General features: G+C 48.0%; 1 pseudogene; it reads right to left on the bottom strand.

The window, feature by feature from the left end:
- Nucleotides 1-1,573: 1,573 nt before the first annotated feature.
- Nucleotides 1,574-19,800, bottom strand: LOC129693910 (NACHT, LRR and PYD domains-containing protein 3-like; annotated as a pseudogene).
- Nucleotides 19,801-21,209: the final 1,409 nt, after the last annotated feature.

Here is a 21,209-nt window from a genome sequence, read left to right as displayed (position 1 = left end):
ATAATAGTTGTTTCAGAATGCTTCAATCTATAATAACTGAAAATGTCTTTCAGTTCTCATAATGTTTAATAAAGTTATGGCCATTTGACTGTCCTTGATCACAGCTTTTGTGTTAAGTCAATGGAAAAGCAATAGGGAATAAGATGCTAATTTCTGAGTATGAAAATGGCCATAACATTTTTAATACTGAAGATATGAAAGCGAATTATGTGTCAAATTAAACTTCTTTTTATGCTTTATCTGATTTGAATAATTGCAGACTTGATTTTTTAAATCTCAAAATGTTGTAACATTGCTACCTTAAGGTCTTGAGGTGAGATGACCTTAAGTACCAGGACGCTCCCTCTAGCCCATGACATCACGTGCCCGCTCTCATACCTCCAGCGGCCGGCGGGGCCAGGTGCGGTGCTGGGCGTGGAGCCGTGGCCTCGGCGAGGCCTTATGCAGTGCCGGATCTGCAGCCGTGTCTGTGGTGAGGCCCAGTGTGGTGCAGGTGAGGAGAGGCCGGTGCAGGGCCTGGAGCGGTGAGGCCCGGTGTAGTGCAGGGCCTGGAGACGTGTTCACGGTGCGAGGCCGGGCCCTGGTCCGTTGTTGGGAGTGGGAGAGCGACAGGTTCTCTCTGCTCCCGGGGCCATTGGGCATGCATCGGTGTTGATGTGGGGCAGGAGGCTGCTACGCTCGCAGCTCCTGCAGCAGCTGGTGGGGCAGCGGCAGCTGGTAAAACCTCACATCTCCAGTGGTCGGCCCCGGGCAGGTCATGCGGGGGAGCTCGGAGGCCGTCACACAAGGCGGCCTGCCACGTTGCCGGGAGTGGGAGAGTGGTGGCAGCTGCGGCTTCTCAGCTCCGGTGAGCAGCAGCTGGTGGGGAAGTGGCGGAATACCTCACTGTAGGGTTGGCGGCAGCGTCGTTCTACAGAGCTGGGCAGCCGGCTGCAGACATCAGGTCTCCTGAGGCTGCGTGCTTCAGGAGATTCCAAATTTCAATTTGGACAGTCGGGGGTCACCAGTGTAGTGGCACAAAACGTGGTGAATAAAGGTGAGACGTCAGGCCGGTTCAATCGTTTATTCAGTGGTGACACGTTAGTTTGGTGCGCTAACTATATTAACGTTGTTGCTGTAGCTGAGCGAGGTTGTTCTATCAGCTACCGGTTGACTACCTTAAGGTCTCGAGGTGAAATGACCTTAAGTACCAGGATACTCCCTCTAGCCCATGACGTCACGTGTCCGCCCTCATACCTCCTGACGAGGGTTCGAGCATAAGTGGCCCATGTATAGGCTGTCACCATCACACCGCAGCAGGAGCATGGGCCGTTGATGATAAAGTCACATTCGGGGTACTGCAGGTCCTGCTGCAATTCCCCTGGAGGGCAGCACCGGATATCCGGCATCAGCAACAGCAACGAGTATCTGCGTCATTTGACAGCAGGCAGGCAGATCCGCTCGATGATCTATAAGCACGGCCGCCTCTGACGTCACAGCCCGCCCAGCCCGGGAACCATTGGGGTTTAAAACCAGAGTGCGGCCATTTAAAGTGGTGGGTGGGAAATATTCCGGTCTTCACAGAGGTGACGTTTGCACCCCGAGATGTTCACACGTCCATACTCAGTCCGGGTCTGGATTCCTGCAGCGACCTCAGTTCCTTCTCTCCGGACGCACTGAATTCATTCCCCCTCAGCCTGAAACATGTCCAGGAATAAAGAGATTAAACAACAGTTTCAATAACTGGGACTGGGGTTAATATTTCAACAACATTTACAGAACAAAATCACAGGAGAAGCTGATATTTTATCACATTAAACATTAACACAAACACTCACCAGATCCGCTTCAGTCTCGGGAAGGTCAGTTTGAGGCGGCGGAGAGCGGGGACAGATCGGTCTGTGAGGGAGTTCTGTGTCAGCTCCAGGTCCGTCAGTAAGGGGTTTGTACTGAGAGCGGAGGCGAGATCCTCGGCTCCAGAATCTGTGAGACCAACAGCCCGTAGCCTGGAGATGAGAAAGAGTGAGAGACACAGAGAGACAGGAGACGATGTAAATCCCCAATGTTTATCAGTGGTACGATTACTAATCATATTAGTGTTCAGTTTCATACACCCAGTGACTGTAAGAAGATGGCGGCGGCGGCTGCGGGGTGGACACATCGCAACGCCCTGTGTCTCACGAGAATCAGCGAACTAGCAATAGTTTACTTACTTGTTTCAAGTCTGTTCACACGGTACACTCTTGTGCTCTTATCGTAGAACCGACAGGAACTTCAGAACATTGGTTCCTGCAACTGCAACAACTTTTTAGGCGAACTCCGTCTCGCTCCTCAACCAGCCTCAACAGCGGAGCAGTACAACAGCGGAGTGTACCAAGCCAGCTCGGCCGACCGGAAGCACCAATAGACGGCGCTGCGAACGAAAACACCACCGTGGATGCCGAGTTGGGTTAAAGGCTAGGTTAGAGCTAACCCCACTCAGGCTATCGATTCCTAGCCTTTTCCTCGCCAACGTACGCTCACTGGCGAACAAAATGGACGAACTCTGGCTACGGATTACCTCCCACAATTGGATTAAGGATTGCAGCATCGTGATCTTCATGGAAACATGTCTTAACACCGACGTTCCTGACAGCGCCATCGAGCTAACGGGGTGTCATATATTCCGAGCGGACAGAACAACAGACTCTGGTAAGACCAGAGGTGGGGGGATCAGTGCATTTATGTAAATAAAGCTTGGTGCACAGACACTACCATCATCGAGAGTCACAGCTCATCTAACCTAGTTTCTCATGGTTAAATGCAGACTGTTCTATCTGCCCAGAGAGTTTATTTCCACTGTTGTGACTGCAGCCTACATTCCTCCGGATGCTAATGCTCAGCTTGCAATGAACGACCTGCATACTGCCACTAGCAAACAACAGACTCACAACCCCGAGGCAGCCTTCATTGTTGCGGGTGACTTCAATCACTGCAACCTGTACACTGTACTCCCCAAATTCCACCAACATGTATCCTTCCCCACTAGAGAGGAAAAGATACTGGACAAAGTTTATCCAAACATGGTTGAAGCTTACAAAGCCGTCCCCCTCCCCCACCTTGGACAGTCTGATCACCTCTCATTGTTCTTGCTCCCAAAGTACTCTCCACTCATCAGACGTGTTAAACCCACAGCAAGGGCAGTTAAAGTTTGGCCAGAGGGTGCGGACTCCACACTTCAGCAGCGTTTTTTGAAACACTGGAGTGTGTTTGCAGCTCAGGCCACCCTTGACTCCCACACGGACATTGACTCGTATACCTCCGTTTTGGACTTTATCAACTCCTCCATTGACAGTGTCACCACCCTCAAACGGGTTACCACATTCCCAAATCAGAAGCCATGGATGAACAGAGAGGGCAGGCTACTGCTGAAGGCATGTGACACCGCTTTCAGGTCAGGTGATGCTCGAGCCTACAGTTCATCCAGGGCTAAACTGAAGAGGGGCATCAGGAAGGCCAAGCACAGCTACAAGCTAAGGATCAAGGAGCACTTCAAGAACAACTCTGACCCCCGACGCATGTGGCAAGGCATCCAGGCCATCACGGACTATAAAGCCATCAACACCACCCCCACATCCAGCGACGCCTCCTTCCTTGAGGAGCTTAACCAATTTTATGCCCGCATTAAAAGGGCCAATCAAGAGATGGCCATCACGGCTGTGCTCCCTGCTGATCACCAGCCCTTCACACTCACCCCCATCGACGTGTATGCAGCACTGAGCAGGATTAATGCACAAAAGGCTGCTGGCCCTGACGGCATCCCCGGGCACGTCCTCAGGGCCTGTGCTGCGCAGCTGACAGACGTCTGGACTGACATCTTCAACCTGTCACTTGCCCAAGCAGCTGTCCCCACTTGCCTTAAAACCACCTCCATCATGCCGGTGCCATAACACTCCACTGCAGCAAGCCTCAACAACTTCCACCCAGTTGCACTTACTCCCTTCATCACTAAGTGCTTCGAGAGGCTGGTCCTGGCACACCTCAAAGGCTGCCTACCTCCCACACTGGACCCCCATCAGTTTGCCTACCGCAAGAACAGGAGTACGGAGGATGCCATCTCCACGGCACTTCACTCCGCCCTCTCCCACCTTGACAACAGAGACACCTACGTGAGAATGCTGTTCATCGACTTTAGCTCAACATTCAACACCATTATCCCCTCCAATCACTCCCCAGTCCTGACACTCAGCACAGGAGCGCCACAAGGTTGTGTGCTGAGTTCTATCTTATACACAATATACACCCATGACTGCACACCAATACACAGCACAAACTGGATCATCAAGTTTGCAGATGACACGACTGTGGTGGGGCTGAGAGGAGGGTGCTGCAGGGAGTTATTAAAACTGCACAGAGCATTACAAACGCTCAACTGCCCTCCCTGGATGACATATACAGGGCCCGATGCTTGCGCCAGGCCACAAATATCAAGCAGGACACATCCCACCCTGCCAACCACCTTTTCACTCTGCTAACCTCTGGGAGGCGATACAGGTCTCTGAAGGCTCGCACCGGTAGACTAAAAAAATAGTTTCTACCCATGTGCGATAAAATAATTTAACTCTAACAGAGAACACTGGGGGAAGCACGATATAATTTGGGGTGCAAGATAATGCGCAATATTCTTTTTAAATATTTTTAATACCTATTTATTATTTTCTTTACTGATCTTGTGTATATGCGAGTCAATGGCTGTTGTGTTTTGTTCTTTTTAAATCTTTTATCCTGTGTCTTCTATGTACACATCGAAGGAGATGCAATGGAATTTCGTTGTACAGTTGTTGTGCAATGACAATAAACGTATTCTATTCTATTCTATTCTAACCAGGCACGTACAAAGCTTTTCAAAAAGGGGGGGGGGGGCATGACAGGATTACAAGAAATTTAATGTGAAATAATGTGCGCATTGTGCACATCACAAGCGCTAAGTCACTCTATGCCGGGGTGCAGGACCTGCTTAAGGGCCCTGGAAGCTCCGGGGTTTTAGATGCTCTCTGATGCATTATGAGCCTTATCTTGGAGCATTTTTGCATCAATTTTATGACCAATATTTCAGAAATTAACAAGAATCTGAGGTAGCTTTTTCACACAAAGGGTGGTGGGTGTATGGAACAAGCTGCCGGAGGAGGTAGTTAAGGCTGGGACTATCCTACTGTTTAAGAGACATTTGGACACGTACATGGATAGGACATATTTAGAAATGGATATGGGCCAAACATGTGTGAGTGGGACTAGTTTAGAGGGTGGTGAACTGTGGAATTCATTGCCACACTCACCTGTGGAGGTCAAGTCAATGGACATTTTTCAGGAGGAGATTGATAGATTCTTGATTAATACGGGTGTCAGAGGTAATGTGGAGAAAGCAGGAAAATGGGTTTGAGGGAAAGATAGATAGAGTCATAGAGCGATACAGTGTGGAAACAGGCCCTTCTGCCCAGCATGTCCCATCTACACTAGTCCCACCTGCCCACGTTTGATCCATATCCCTCCGAAAAAGGGGGGGTGCGGTTGCACCCAGCGCACCCCCCCCCCCCCCCCCACTTCGGACGGCCATGCTAACTGATCACCAAACTCAATGACTTGGGCATCGACCCCTCCCTCTGCAACTGGATATTGGACTTTCTAACCAACAGACCCCAGTCTGTTAGGTCAGATAATGTCACCTCTTCAACCCTCACCTTGAACACCGGCATTCCACAAGGCTGTGTGCTGAGCCCTCTCCTCTACTCTCTCTTCACCTAGGACTGCACACCTGTACATGGTACTAACACCACCATCAAGTATGCAGATGATACAACGGTGATTGGCCTCATCAGCGACAATGATGAGTCGGCCTATAGGGAGTAGGTCCAGCTCCTAGCAGCATGGTGCGCTGACAACAACCTGGCCCTTAACTCCAAGAAGACCAAGGAGCTCATTGTAGACTACAGAAGGTCCTGGGGTGGCACGCACGCATATTAATGGGACGGAGGTGGGGCGCGTTTCCAGCTTCAGGTTTCTGGGGATCAACATCTCTGATGACCTCTCTTGGACCCACAATACCTCAACACTGATCAAGAAGGCTCATCAGCGTCTCTTCTTCCCGAGGAGACTGAAGAAGGTCCATCTGTCTCCTCAGATTCTGGTGAATTTCTACCGCTGCACCATTGAGAGCATCCTTACCAACTGTATCACAGTATGGTATTCAACTGCTCTGTTTCCGACCGGAAAGCACTGCAGAGGGTCGTGGAAACTGCCCAACGCATCACATAGAAACATAGAAACATAGAAATTAGGTGCAGGAGTAGGCCATTCGGCCCTTCGAGCCTGCACCACCATTCAATATGATCATGGCTGATCATCCAACTCAGTATCCCGTACCTGCCTTCTCTCCATACCCCCTGATCCCCTTAGCCACAAGGGCCACATCTAACTCCCTCTTAAATATAGCCAATGAACTGGCCTCAACTACCCTCTGTGGCAGAGAGTTCCAGAGATTCACCACTCTCTGTGTGAAAAAAGTTCTTCTCATCCCGGTTTTAAAGGATTTCCCCCTTATCCTTAAGCTGTGACCCCTTGTCCTGGACTTCCCTAACATCGGGAACAATCTTCCTGCATCTAGTCTGTCCAACCCCTTAAGAATTTTGTAAGTTTCTATAAGATCCCCTCTCAATCTTCTAAATTCTAGAGAGTATAAACCAAGTCTATCCAGTCTTTCTTTATAAGACAGGTATCACCAGGTCCCTCACTCCCCTCCATTGAATCTGTCCAGAGCAGACGATGTCTGCGAAGGGTGCGCAGCATCGTCAAGGACTGCTCTCACCCCAGCCACAGACTGTTTACCCTCCTTCCATCTGGGAGGCGCTAAAGGTCTCTCCGTTGCCGGACCAGCAGGTTCAGGAACAGCTTCTTCCCTATGGCTGTTACCCTACTTAACTCTACACCCTGGTGATTGCCAGTCACCCCCCCTCCCCCCCTCGGGCACTGATCTCCAAGTGACTGATCTCCCTCCCTGGAAATTGCACTACTGCTATTTTGTGTTCGCACTTCTGGTTGAGATGCTAACTGCATTTCGTTGTTTCTATATGTGTACACCGCACAATGACAATAAAGTTTTGAATCTGAATCTGTAAACACAATCTCTCACAGTCTGGGACTTACTCTAATCTTTGTATTTTACAGTCCGGGTTCCTCAGAGCCGCAGAAACCAGTTTCACTCCGGAATCTCCCAGCGCGTTGCCCCCAATCTTCAGCTCAGTCAGTGAGGGGATTGTAATAAGAGCGGAGGCGAGATCCTCGGCTCTAGAATCTGTGAGACTGACAGTCTGTAGCCTGGAGATGAGAGAGAGTGAGGGTGAGGGACACAGAGAGAGAGGAAACAGTGCAAATCCAGTGTTGATCAGTAACACAATTACTGATTATATTAATGTTCAGTGTCAGGCACCCAGTGAGTGTAAACACAATCTCTCACAGTCTGGGACTTACACCAGTCTCTGTATTTTACAGTCGGGGTTCCACAGAGCCGCAGACACCAGTTTCACTCCGGAATTTCCCAGTTTATTCCCACACAGGTGCAGCCCCGTCAGTGAATGGTTTGTACAGAGAGCGCAGGCGAGATCCTCAGCTCCAGAATCAGTGAGACCGACATTTGTTCAGCCTGAAGATGGGAGAGAGTGAGGGTGAGGGGCACACAGAGACAGGAGACGGTGCAAATCCCCAGTGTATGTCAGTGACACAATTACTGATCATATTAATGTTCAGTGTCAGACACCCAGTGAGTGTAAACACAATCTCTCACAGTCTGGGACTTACCCCAGTGTCTGTATTTTACAGTCCGGGTTCCTCAGAGCCGCAGACACCAGTTTCACTTCGGGAGTCAATGACCACTCCCAGGTCATTGACTCCCAGTCTAAACACAAACAGACAGTGTAAGAAACAAACTGATACAAACCCCGGGGGTGAGATAACGTCTCCCAAATGGATAGTTCTGGAAGAACCTCAGCAAATTATTGAATAAATCTCTGTGGTTGTGGTGTTTGGTGACTTTCCCCATTTATTCTTATTCCCCGATGATCGGGTAATGTAGCAATGTTACAAAATTTTAAGATTTAAAAAATCAAGTCTGCAATTTATCCCATCAGATAAAGCATAAAAATAAGTTTAATTTGACACCTAATTCACTTTCATATCTCAAGTAATAAAAAAGTTATGGCCATTTTCATACTCGGAAATTAGCATCTTGTTCCCTATTGATTTTCTATGGACATAACAAAAAAGCTGTGATCATGGACAGTCAAAAGCCCATAACCTTCTTAAAAATTAAGAGAACTGAATGAAATTTTCAGTTATCATAGATTGAACCATTCTGAAACAAATATAAAATAATCTTACTTGGATGACCTGAAATTAAAGCATATAATTAGTTAGTTACCCAATTGTATCTAATTTCAAACTTCAATTACTAGATCTAAACATCTATCCATTTCTTAATAAATGATTAACATTTTTAAATAGCCTAAGTGTCCAAATAATATTCACAAATAATTCACAATAAAACATGATTTTTAAATCTCATTTACATCAATTTATAGGCCAAATGGAAGGAATTTAGTGTTCAATTGCTGTAAATTAAAGTCCATTTTAAATCGGCTTTCTAGTGGGATCCTGTGAACGCGCTGGTTTAGAACGTTCACATTGCGCTGGATTTGTGCCCACAAATGCCCAGGAAAATACTGCGGGATATAAAAGCCCAAAATGAGCTACTCGCTATAGAAAACTTTGTATACAGGGTTCTTAAGAAGCCCCTTTTAATGTAAAAATAAGGTACATACCTTTAATTGTTTCCTTTATAAAACCCTGGGGCTGCGAGAGGTTGCGGGTTGAGAGAGTGATTTTTAAACTACTATAACTATTATACAAGGCCATAAAAACTAATAATACCTTTTGCGACGGGGTCTTTCAGCGATTTTTCGTTAATGATTTACTAGGCTGAACATTTTCGATTGCAACAGCCTAGTAAAAATCGCGTTTTAAACCCACCCCCTCTAAACAGCGCCAAAATCACACACACGGCCTGGGGCAGATTCTCAACGACGATTCAGGTAGGTTTTGTAACATACCTAGGTAATGTTCCCCGTGCATAGAACGGCTGCACCACACGTGACGCGGGGTGCGGGGGGGGATGTAGTCGACCACAGGCGATGCGGGTGAGGGGGGGATGGAGTTGAACCCCGCCGACCCGGGGGTGGGGGGGATGGAGTCGACTACCGGTGACCCGGGGGAGGGGGGGATGGAGTCATCCACCGGTGACCCGGGGGAGGGGGGGGGGGGGCAGATGGAGTCAACCACCAGCGACCCGGGGGAGGGGGGGGGACGGAGTCGTCACTGGTGATCCGGGGGGAGGGGGGGGGGAGATGGAGTCGACTACTGGGTGACCCGGGGAAGAGGGGGACTGAGTCGTCCACCGGCGACCCGGGGGAGGGGGGGATGGAGTCGACTACCGGTGACCCGGGGGAGAGGGGGACGGAATCATCCGTGATCCATGGGAGCTTAAAATAGGAGGGATGCCGTGCACAGTGACGGCCTGCCCCATACAAAGAGAAACATTGAAATAGGTGTACGAGGAGACCACTTAGCCTTACGAGCCAGCACCGCCATTCATTGTGATAATCCACAATCAGGAACCTGTGCCTGCCATATCTCCATATCCCTGATTCTTCTAGCCCCTAGAGCTCTATCTAACTCTATCTTGAAAGCATCCAGAGAATTGGCCTCCACTGCTTTCTGTGGCAGAGAATTCCATAAATTCACAACTTTCCGGGCGAAAACGTTTTTTTTCCTCAGTTTTAAATGGCCTCCCCTTTATTCTTAGACTGTGGCCCCTAGTTCTGGACTCCCCCAACATTGGGAACATTTTCCCTCCATCTAGCTTGTCCAGTCCTTTTATAATTTTATACGTAAATATATTAGAAGGACATGACTTCAGAATTAAGGGACAGAAGTTTAGGGGTAATATGAGGGGGAACTTCTTTACTCAGAGAGTGGTCGCGGTGTGGAATGAGCTTCCAGTGGAAGTGGTGGAGGCAGGTTCATTGGTATCATTTAAAAATAAATTGGATAGGCATATGGATGAGAAGGGAATGGAGGTTCACTGGATGGTATGAGTGCAGGCAGATGGGACTAAGGGAAAAAAAAGTTGTTCGGCATGGACTTGTAGGGCCGAGATGGCCTGTTTCCATGCTGTAATTGTTATATGGTTATATGGTTAAGGGGTGCTGGTTGGAAGAACAAAATATTGAAACATGTTTACAGTTCAGTGTTAGCATCAAACGGACAGTTACCCCAAGTGCTGACACTTGTGCAGAGTTGGTCCCAGCCGCTGGAGACCTTCACAATGAATGCGGCAGTTCCACAGATCGAGGTGTTTGATTGTATCACAGGGCCTGATTGCATGAGACAGGACCGCACAGTCAATCGGGGTCAGTCCCAGTCCACGGAATGAAAGTTTATCCACAGATCCCAGTATCTGCTGAGCTAGTGCAGGATTCGGAGATTCAAACAGGTAGTGCAGCATGTTCAGGAGCCTCATTTTACCAAACTCACTCCCTGCATCTCTAATCTGATGTTTAAACTCCTTCTTCACCCAGTCAATCACTCGGCAGATTGTTTCATTAGGAAATGGACCCAGAAACTCCTTCAAGATCCAAGCTGATCATGGGGAGGAGAGACCAGCGACAAAACGGAGAAATACTTCAAATCATCCGTCTGTCGTGCTATGGGACAGGAGATTCAGGATATTCTGGGACAAGCTTTTTCTTTGAGAATAGGGAAGATTCAAACAAGAGGACATGACTTCAGAATTAAGGGACAGAAGTTTAGGGGTAACATGAGGGGGAACTTCTTTACTCAGAGAGTGGTAGCGGTGTGGAATGAGCTTCCAGTGGAAGTGGTGGAGGCAGGTTCATTGGTATCATTTAAAAATAAATTGGATAGGCATATGGATGAGAAGGGAATGGAGGGTTATGGTATGAGTGCAGGCAGGTGGGACTAAGGGAAAATAAGTCGTTCGGCACGGACTTGTAGGGCCGAGATGGCCTGTTTCCGTGCTGTAATTGTTATATGGTTATTTGGATCTACAGTCAGGAATTTTGCGAGTGCGGCTACAAACTCTTGGATGGTGAGGTGCGGGAAAGTGTACGCCACGCTGAATCCTCTCTCTCCAAAAGTTCCATCAGGAACCCGGACAGGAACTGGGAAGACTGCAGATTGTATTTGATCAAATCTCCATCTGTGAACACAATGTTCTTCTCAGCCACTCCAGTGAAGGCCATCTGACCAACCCTCAGTAACACCTCACGGGGGCTCTCAATCTCATGGCCATGGTTTTTCAGGATGTTGTAAATAAAGTAGCAATACAGTTATGTGATGGTCTTGGGAACTCGCTGCGGGTCCCGGTGTGTTTGTGTGAAGAAGGGGCCCAGTGTCAGGACAAGGATCCAGCAGTAGGAGGGGTTGTAGCTCATGGTGTACAGGATCTCGTTCTCCTTCACGTGTTTGAAAACAGCTGCTGCCACCGTCTAATCTTCAAAATACCTGGTAAAATATTCCTTCCGTTTCTCACCAACAAATCCCAGGATTTCAGCCCAGACACTGATCTCTGCCTTTTCCAGTAAATGTAACGCAGTGGGGCGGGTGGTCACTAACACTGAACACCCTGGGAGCAGCTTGTGCTGGATTAAACTGTACACAATGTCAGACACTTCACACCACCACTCGGGATCTGGGCACTGGTGCTTAGGTTCTGTGTCTCTCCGACTGTCAGCAAAATCGATTCTGCCCTTGAATTCATCCAGACCGTCGAATATAAACAGCAACCCCTCTGGGTTCTTCCAGACCTCTCCCAGGATATTCCTAAAGTAAGGATACTGATCCAGAATCAGTTCCTTCAGGGTTACTCTGCAGTTAATAGTGTTCAAATCCTGGAATTTGAAACTGAAGACAAACTGGAAGTGTTGGTATATTTTCCCCATGGCCCAATCATGAACGATCTTTTGCACCATTGTTGTTTTTCCAATCCTCGGGACTCCGGCCACTGTTGCTGAACTCCCAGATCTGGACTTACTTCGGGAAAAGCTGCTGTGGAACAATTGATCCGTCCTCATTTTTTCCAGTTTTCCCCGGAGACATTCCTCTCTCCACTCTTCATGGTCCCGGCCTCTTGCCAGCAGCTCATGTTCCAGCAGTGTCCGATCTCGAACAGTGGAGATGATTGTGAGCTCAGCGTATCGATCAAGCAACTGGAAAACCTTAACCTTCTCCTTCATCAGGATGGTGTTCACGCTCAGTGTTTCAGTCTGTGCTCGCAGAGTCTCCTTGTGTTTCTGTTGAACATCTTGCATGGGAACAGGCAGATAATGGACAAAATGTTAGATGGCTTAACTCAAAACTCAACATTCAAGATTACAAGAATTAGTTCAATGCCCTTCAGTTAAATCAATTCACTTATAGATTTCAGTGCAGTGAGATAAACCAGGTTACAGGCACGCGAGATGACAGTGAGCCACGGCTGAGTAAATCACCAGCCAAGCAGATTGTGATATTAACTGCACTGTGGAAGTGAGACCATTCCAGGACAGTTCATTGGTCCCTGCATGTCCTATAGTTGCTTCTCCTATGCCAAACACATTTTGTTTTTTGGTTTGAACACAGACTTTGAAGAACCCAGTGTTGATCTGCTGGGCACAGACAGGGTAAAGGGCATTGGGTGTTCTGTCAGAGGGACACCCGGAGGGAAATACCAAGCAGGTCAGGCAGCACATGTGAGGAGGGGGAAATCAGCGTGGGGTGGAGGTGGGCAAGGAGGAGGTGCAGAAGGGGAGGGAGAGAGAGAGAGAGAAGGGGGGAAGAGGGAGAAGGAAAGTGTGTAGGGGCGGAAGGGCGAGAGGGAGGGGGAATGGGACCTGAAGATGAGAGGCAAAGCGAGGGAGGAGGAGGAGATTGGGAGTTGGGTAAGGGGAGAGAGAGCGAGTGGGAGAAGGAGGTGGGAATGGAAGGGGAAAGGTGATGCTGATGAGACCGCATTTAGCGCAGTCTTGGCGATTGATTCGTTGAACACCTCCACTCAGTCCGTCATAACCTACCCGGTCTCCTGGTTGCTCAGCACTTCAATTCCCCCTCCCAATCTGACCTATCTGTGTTGGGCCTCCTCCATTGTCAGAGTGAGGCCCAGCGCAAATTGGAGGAACAGCACCTCTTATTTCGCTTGGATAGTTTACACCCCAGCGGTATGAACGTTGATTTCTCCCATTTCAGATAGCCCTTGCTTTCTCGCTCCAGCCCTTCCCAGTTCTCCTACTAGTCCTACTGTCTCCACCTACTTTGTACTTACCCCCCCCCCCCCCCCCCCCCCCCCCCCCCGCCCAACATCAGTCTGAAACATCACCCATTTCTTGTCTCCACTGATGCTTCCTCACCCACTGAGTTACTCTAGCATTTTGTGTCTACCCGCATTTAGAATGTTGTGTTCAGTTCTGGGCACCATGTTATAGGAAATATATTGTCAACCTTGAAAGGGTTCAGAAAAGGTTTACGAGGATGTTGCCAGGACTAGAGGGTGTGAGCTAGGCTGAGTAGGTTGAGTAGGCTGGGTCTCTAATCCTTGGAGTGCAGGAAGATGATGGGTGATCTTTTAGAGGTGAACAAAATCATGAGAGGAATAGATTGGGTAGGCGCATCGTTTTTTGCCCAGCCTAGGGGAATGGAGGACCAGAGGACATAGGTTTAAGGTGAAGCCGAAAAGATTTAGTAGGGATCGAAGTAGTAACTTTTTCACACAGAGGGTGATGGGTGTACGGAACAAGGTGTCAGAGGAGGTAGTTGAGGGTGTGTGTGTGTGTGTGTGTGTGTGTGTGTGTGTGTGTGTGTGTGTGTGTGTGTGTGTGTGTGTGTGTGTGTGTGTGCATGTGTGTGCGTGTGTGTGTGTGTGCGTGTGTGTGTGTGCGTGTGTGTGTGTGTGTGTGTGTGTGCGTGCATGTGTGTGTGCGTGCGCGCGTGTGTGTGTGTGTGTGTGTGTGTGTGTGTGTGTGTGTGTCCATGTCCATCCAGGGGTGTGTGGGGTTACACAGTGTGTCAGGACCCATCCAGGAGTGTGTGGGGTTACACAGTGTGTCAGGACCCATCCAGGAGTGTGTGGGGTTACACAGTGTGTCAGGACCCATCCAGGGGTGTGTTGGGTTACACAGTGTGTCAGGACCCATCCAGGGGTGTGTGGGGTTACACTGTGTGTTAGGACCCATCCAGGAGTGTGTTGGGTTACACAGTGTATCAGGACTCTGCCAGGAGTGTGTGGGGCATCACTGCGCTCTCATTCTCCCCGGGTGTGCACTGGATTTCACAGATCTCTCCCACAACCTGACACATTGCAGCCTTGTACAATTAATGGAGTAGAAATAATGCAGTGTAATGGTTCCAGTGTATGTCAAAGATCGAGTGATCTGGGAACTACTATAGACATCTTTGGTGACCCTTGCACTATCCTTGATCGGACTTTCCACGTTTTACCTTGCACTAAACATTATTTCTTTATCTATACACTGCAAATGACTCTATTGCAATCATGTATTGTCTTTCAGCTGACTAGGCAGCATGCAACAAAAGCTTTTCACTGTACCTCGGTTCAAGTGACAATAAACTAAACTAAGCTAAATTAAACATGAATGTATGGACGAAGGAGCAATCCATAGTGAATTCCCGTGTCAGGCCCAACAATTCTTCAACCTATGATCTTCTGATTTCCGATTCTGCAAAGCTTTGAACAGTTTCAGTATTACATCAATTCTAACAAGTCATTGGTGTGAACTGTATATTTCAACACTCACCTTCCATATGAGAGGGTAATTCAGATAAACCTCTGGTGATGTTCATGTATTCTTGTGGATCAGGACCTGTTCAAACCAACAAGCATTCATTTTACTTTGGAGTCACGTGAGTGACTACGTTAAGAAGCCCGCCAGGACGCATGCGTGTCATATCGCTACACGCATTGCAACAAGTCACAGCAAGGGGGAACGACGTTCCCCTAGCGGCAAAATTTGAAAACCAGGAACAGCAGGTAAGGAGACTGCATTCCAGAATTTGAAAGTCGAGAACAGCAGGTAAGAAGACTCTGCGTTCCTTTCCACTCACCTTTGTGGAAACATGGACCGGATCCATGAAGGCTGCGGGAAAGCTGGCGGGGGAGAACCGCGAAGTTGCGGGCAACCAGCAGCAGCAGCCTAAAGGCACGCTAAACTCCTGGAATGGGAACAGCTGTGCCCGACGATCGTTCCAGACTCGCTCCCGCACCGGGGCCAGACGGGCGGGAGAGGGAAGCAAAAACTTTGTTTTTTGCGCTGGGGTTTTTCCACAGGAGGGGAAGCTGAACAAAGTGGTGTCCACAAATGCTGCTAGTGAAGCTGGCTGGGGAGGACCGCGGAGTCGCGGGCAGCCGGCAGCAGCAACTAAAGGCAGGAGCCAAAGGCACGCTAAACTCCCGTAATGGGAACAGCTGTGCCCGACTTTTACTCCCTACTCGCTCCCGCACCCGGCCGGGCGGGAGAGGGAGCAAAACTAATGTTTCCTCGTACTGGGGTTTTTTCCACAGGAGGGGAAGCTGGACAATGGAGTGTCCACGAATGCTGCTAGTGAAGCTGGCTGGGGAGGACCGCGGATTCGCGGGCAGCCGGCAGCAGCAACCAAAGGCAGGAGCCAAAGGCACGCTAATCTCCCGTAATGGGAATAGCTGTGCCCGACTTTCGCTCCCGACTCGCTCCCGCACCGGGCCGGGCGGGAGAGGGAGCAAAACCAATGTTTCCCCGCGCTGGGTCTGTACAGGAGGGGAAGCTGGACAAAGGAGTGTCCACAAGTGCTGCTAGTGAAGCTGGCTGGGGAAGACAGCGGAATCGCAGGCAGCCGGCAGCAGCAGCCAAAGGCACGTTAGTCTCCCGTAATGGGAAGAGCAGTGCCGACTTTTGGTCCCGCGCCGGCCAGAACACCACGGCCGGGCGGGAGACTATTCAAATGGGGCCGTTGACTTTTGACCAGTCAATAACGGCAGCAGACGGGGTGGAACGACGTTCACCCGTAGCAACGATTTTAACTTGGACCTGCAGGTAAGAGCTGCGGTCTTTTTTGTATTTCCATGCTGATTGCAGGTGCAGAAACCAACGGGCTGCGACAAAGCTGGTGGGCTAGATGGAATCAGCTGTGCCAGATGTCCTCCACACTGGCCATATCCACTCCACGGAAGAACAGTAAGGACAAAGCTGGAGAAGGAGGACCGTAGAGCAGCGGGCAGCCAGCAGCAGCCAGCGGCACTTGGACCACCCGTAGTGGGATCAGTTGTGCCCAGATCCACGCGGCCGGGCGGAAAGGCTAGACACAAAACAAACTAGGTCGTGGACTCAGAGGGGTCCGACTTTGAATAATGGCCGGCGGCCAGCGCCCGAGAGCACTGGAGCGGGAAGAAGCGGTGTATGGAGCTTTGCTCCAACGTGACAGACTCTGGGAGATGCAGTCAAGTCACTGTGGGCCCTATGATAAACCCACAGCAGTACCTCTTGAAGGGCTGCACAGTGCTTCTACCCCATCAGAGGGGAGCACTGCGGGTCAGTTCTGGGCTGACCTGGAAGAGGGGTCCGCAGAAGAAAAGACAAGTGCAGGAGGCCATGGCCCAGGCCGGCCTTCTTGGAAGATGCGGGACCTCCAACGCCAACCAAAACCGTAAATCCAGACCCCAGCGCTACAACAACAGCGAAGAACCTACAAAAAGGTAAACCTGCCACTAGTAACTATGGAGGTAGGTGGGTCTGGTTCCCTACAAACAGTGGGCACGGAGATTGGGTGGAGATTACACTCTTTTCTGAATACATGGAGCATGATAACAACCGATATCTACATCTTAAGCAGTATCCAGGGATATACAACAGTGTTTATACACAAGTACAGCCCACCAGTTCAACATATACTGAACCGAATGTTCGTGCTTTCTGATAAAGGGAAATCAAAAGCGCAAGCTAAATTGAAGCGGCTTCACATAAAAGGTGTAATTGAGAAAACTCAACACGAACCATTAAAATTCGTGTCCAATATATCTATCAAAAACAAAAAAGATGATGGTCATCGCATCATCAATGATCTGACAAAATAGATACCTTTGTTACTGCTTAACAATTAATTCCCAAAGGTTACTTCAATGGCCAGCATCGATTTTAAAAGATGCTTACTATTCAGTGCCTATACGAGGTGACCACAGATGTTACTTAAAATTCAACTGGATGGGACAACTCTGACAGTATAAAGCACTGCCAAATGGGTTATCATCAGCCCAGGCTGTTCACAAAAAATTTGAAACCAGCCCTAGCGTTTCTACGGAAACATATACACATGGTCATGGCATATTTAGATGACATACTCATTATGGGCAAAACTTTGGAATTGGCCAAACAAACTGTAACAGCCACAAAAAAGTTATTTGGGGAACTGGGATTCATTTCATCCAGTTAAATCTAAACTAACGTCTTCCACTACTATGGACTCCCTGGGGTTTCACCATTGACTCAGTTCACATGTCGGTGACTCTGCCTAAAGGGAAAGGCTAGAGATTTAACAGAGGCTTATAATAACCTCACTGACATGAGCAAACCATCCATCAGATTGGTAGCTAAAATAATTGGCATAATGATGGCTGCCTTTCCAGCCACACAATTTGGACCTCTACATTACCAAAACATACAGAGAGCAAAATACAAGCACTCTAAATTATGCAGGTCACTTTGACAGATCTGTGAAACTACCAATCAAACTAAAATGGTGGATAGATAACATCTGGCCTTGTTCCTATACAAGCATTGTCAGTAACGTTTCCATGGTACTACAAACTGATGCCAGTACACTTGGGTGCGGAGCCACCAATACCAATACCACCGTGGTAGCATTCATTAACCACAGGGTGGAAACAAATCGACATCATGTGACAATCTGGCTATACAAATTGGCAATGGTGTATCCAGAGAGATATTTGGATATCAACCACCTATCTACCAGGGAGACTATATTCAGTGGCAGACACCAGGTCCCAGTTATCGTTATGTTACACAGGAACCAGACCCTGGGGCAGCGGCGACAGATGCATTTTCGCTGTATTGGGGGGGGAGGGGAAATTGTTTATTTACGCATTCCCTCCTTTCCTGCCTCATCAGTTGGGTATTAAGGAAATACAACAAGACTCTGCATCTGGTATTGGTAGTACCCGATTGGCCTACACAACCATCGTTCCCAGTGGTATCATACATGGAATCAGAGACATGAACATCCCATCTGTTCTGGAATATCTGGCAGGCCTCCACTATGATGAGGGGCCTAGTTACAGTGCCATCAACTGCGCCAGAAGTGCCCTATCGACTTACCTATGACAGGGGACAGACCATTACACTTTTGGGACTCGCCCACTGGTACAAAACCTATGAGGGGAACCAGATACTCCCATATATTGGATGTGAGAATAATCCGGAAGATGCTCAGGAATTGGTCTCCAGCAACAGTTCTGTCCCTACACAGACTGACATTAAAACAGTCATGCTAATGGTATTGGTCACGGCACAGTCACTGCAAAAACTAGACTGGACAACATGACTTTCTCAACAGAAAATATTACATTTCATATTCATGAGATAGTAAGCAGAACAGAAAAGGGATCAGCAGGCCTCAATATACAATTAGGTCATACCCAACAGATGACCGTCTGTGTATAATAAAACATCTGTCGTTATACATGGAGAAAACAAATATCCTAAGAGGCAATGAAAAGGCACATTTTGGTCAGCCACTAGCAACCACACCAAGAGTGACGGTCCAGACCATCTCAAGATGGCTGAAACAGTTGCTAACACAGGCTGGGGTGGAAACTAAAAATTTTTTAATCTCTTTCCACCATGGCTGCAGCTACATCGGCAGCGATACAGTTGGATGTACTAATGGACCAACTCCTCAAGGCAGCAGGATGGTCTGGAGGGGAAAACATTCCAATTATTTCGTAATAAACCAGTAATGAAACCTGGAACGTTTGCAGAAACAATTTAAGTTCTGTAAATTAATTTAAACCCATATAAAGGGGTTATAAACTTGTGTTAAAATTTTTTATGATTTCAATGTCGAATTCATGTCCAAATTATGTTAACACAATTCCTCCCAACAGTCAAGGCAGACGTGATGCATGGACTCGTTCCACGGCATGAAATCACAGAGCTTTAAAATCTTCATGTAGTCACTCACGTGACTCCGAAGTAAAATAGTAAGATTAAACGAGAACTTACCAGTTTGAAGTTTGATCTGTATTTTATGAGGAGTTACGATGAGGGATTACGTGCCCTCCGCTCCCACCCTGATCATATACTTAACTGGTACCTCTTCTCTAATCTTACTATGTTTAGTCATTACAGTTATCTGTGATTTCACACCGCTGCTTTGAAGAATGGCACGCATGCGTCCTGGCGGGCTTCTTCACGTAATCCCTCATCGTAACTCCTCATAAAATACAGATCAAACTTCAAACTGGTAAGTTCTCGTTTAATCTTACTATTAAACCAGACTTGAATAACATAGTTAACTCCAGTGTTTCACTGTGATATTCAGTTCAGTGTGTTGGTTTACCGTACCGAGCTCCTGGATTTCTTTCAGTATTTTGTCCAGCTCAATCTGCATTTTCACAAAGTATTCCCACATCACCCGCCGGGCATGTTTGCCCTTCTCCATCACCAGACTGAGGAAGAGTATGGAACTATCTCTGCGGTTTCCCTTTACCACGAGCTCAGCGACATTCTGTGAAGAACAACAATGAATATATTGAGAAGTGACTGAGCCAATGCTAATGGGGAGGGAATTAGCCGTTCAGTGATGGGATATTCCGGTAGTTTTGAGCATAGTGACAGGCATTGGTTTGCATCTTCATACACCCATGACACTGTGCTGACAAACTGTACTCCCAGAGTCCTGACAGTGTGAATCTCGCTTCACACCTGGCAGTGTCCGAGAACACAGCAGAGTACAGCACGGGAACAGGCCATTCAGGCCAATGATGGCTGTGTTGAAATTGATGTGAAATTAATCCAATTCATTTTGGCCTCACATGGACTTTTTCCAACTAGGAATGGGCGCGTCCAGTCCAACCTGCATTTCTTCCTGTTTTGCATTTTAAAAGTTATGATTTTTCATCTAAATCCTTTCCCTCGCTGAGCCCGCATTCACTCATTGACCAGACACATTCTTTATCTCTACGCCTACCCCAGTTTTACCCGATCAAAGATATCCATCACTTGCCCATTTCCTGCAGCTCATCTCCTCATTTAACTATGCATTAACCCGGCTTCTCTTCCCACAAATGCCCAAATAACCCACCTGCTGAATATTTACATCACATTATGTTTATATTGAAGATTTAGTAAATGTACTTTAGTTTATTTCAGTTATGAATTGAATGATAAGCGAACAGGTTAATGTCTTGGAGTAATTCAACAGGTCAGACAGCATCTCCAAAAACAGAGCTCTATTGTGCAGCACATTGTGTGTTTTTTGTAAACAAGCATCTGCAGTTCCTTGTGCTCATGCCTAGTGTCCTCTGTGGTTTCATGAACTGAACTAAATGTGCCCAATTAGACTGATGAGACTTTAACTGGATGATCAGTTCTGATTCTGGTTTACATGTTTACTGCTCCCTGACCATTGTGCTAAGATGCATGTGTAGGAAGAACAGCTGGATCAGAATGGACAATTCTCAGAAAGGTCACAGGTTTTATTCTCCAGCTCCCAGGTTTTATTCCCGTTACCAAGTCTACAGGAGGCAATCTGATCAGAGATCAGTGTCTCCATTACATTGCTCAACCCATGCAGTGCAAAGTGAGTGAGACTGACATTCGTCACTCTTCCCTCAATGCCATTAGTTCTGTGACAGGAAACATAACTCACCGTGATGCTTCCACTTACCCCATCTTCTTGTACACTGAAATAACCCTGCCGTCTCATCATGAAGCCGAGACTTTCAACCCTTTCTTCAATCGCCTGTTTCAGTCTCTCGTGATAAAATGTTGTCAGTTGGAACAATTGGTAGTCGTTCCACTGTGTCAGGAGCTCAGAGAATGTAGGTGTTAGATCTGTGCATTCAAAGAGAGAAACTAAACACC

This window comes from Leucoraja erinacea, unplaced genomic scaffold (genome assembly GCF_028641065.1).
Source record: "Leucoraja erinacea ecotype New England unplaced genomic scaffold, Leri_hhj_1 Leri_468S, whole genome shotgun sequence".
Lineage (NCBI taxonomy): Eukaryota > Metazoa > Chordata > Chondrichthyes > Rajiformes > Rajidae > Leucoraja > Leucoraja erinaceus.
This window is presented reverse-complemented; position numbering and strand designations above follow the sequence as displayed.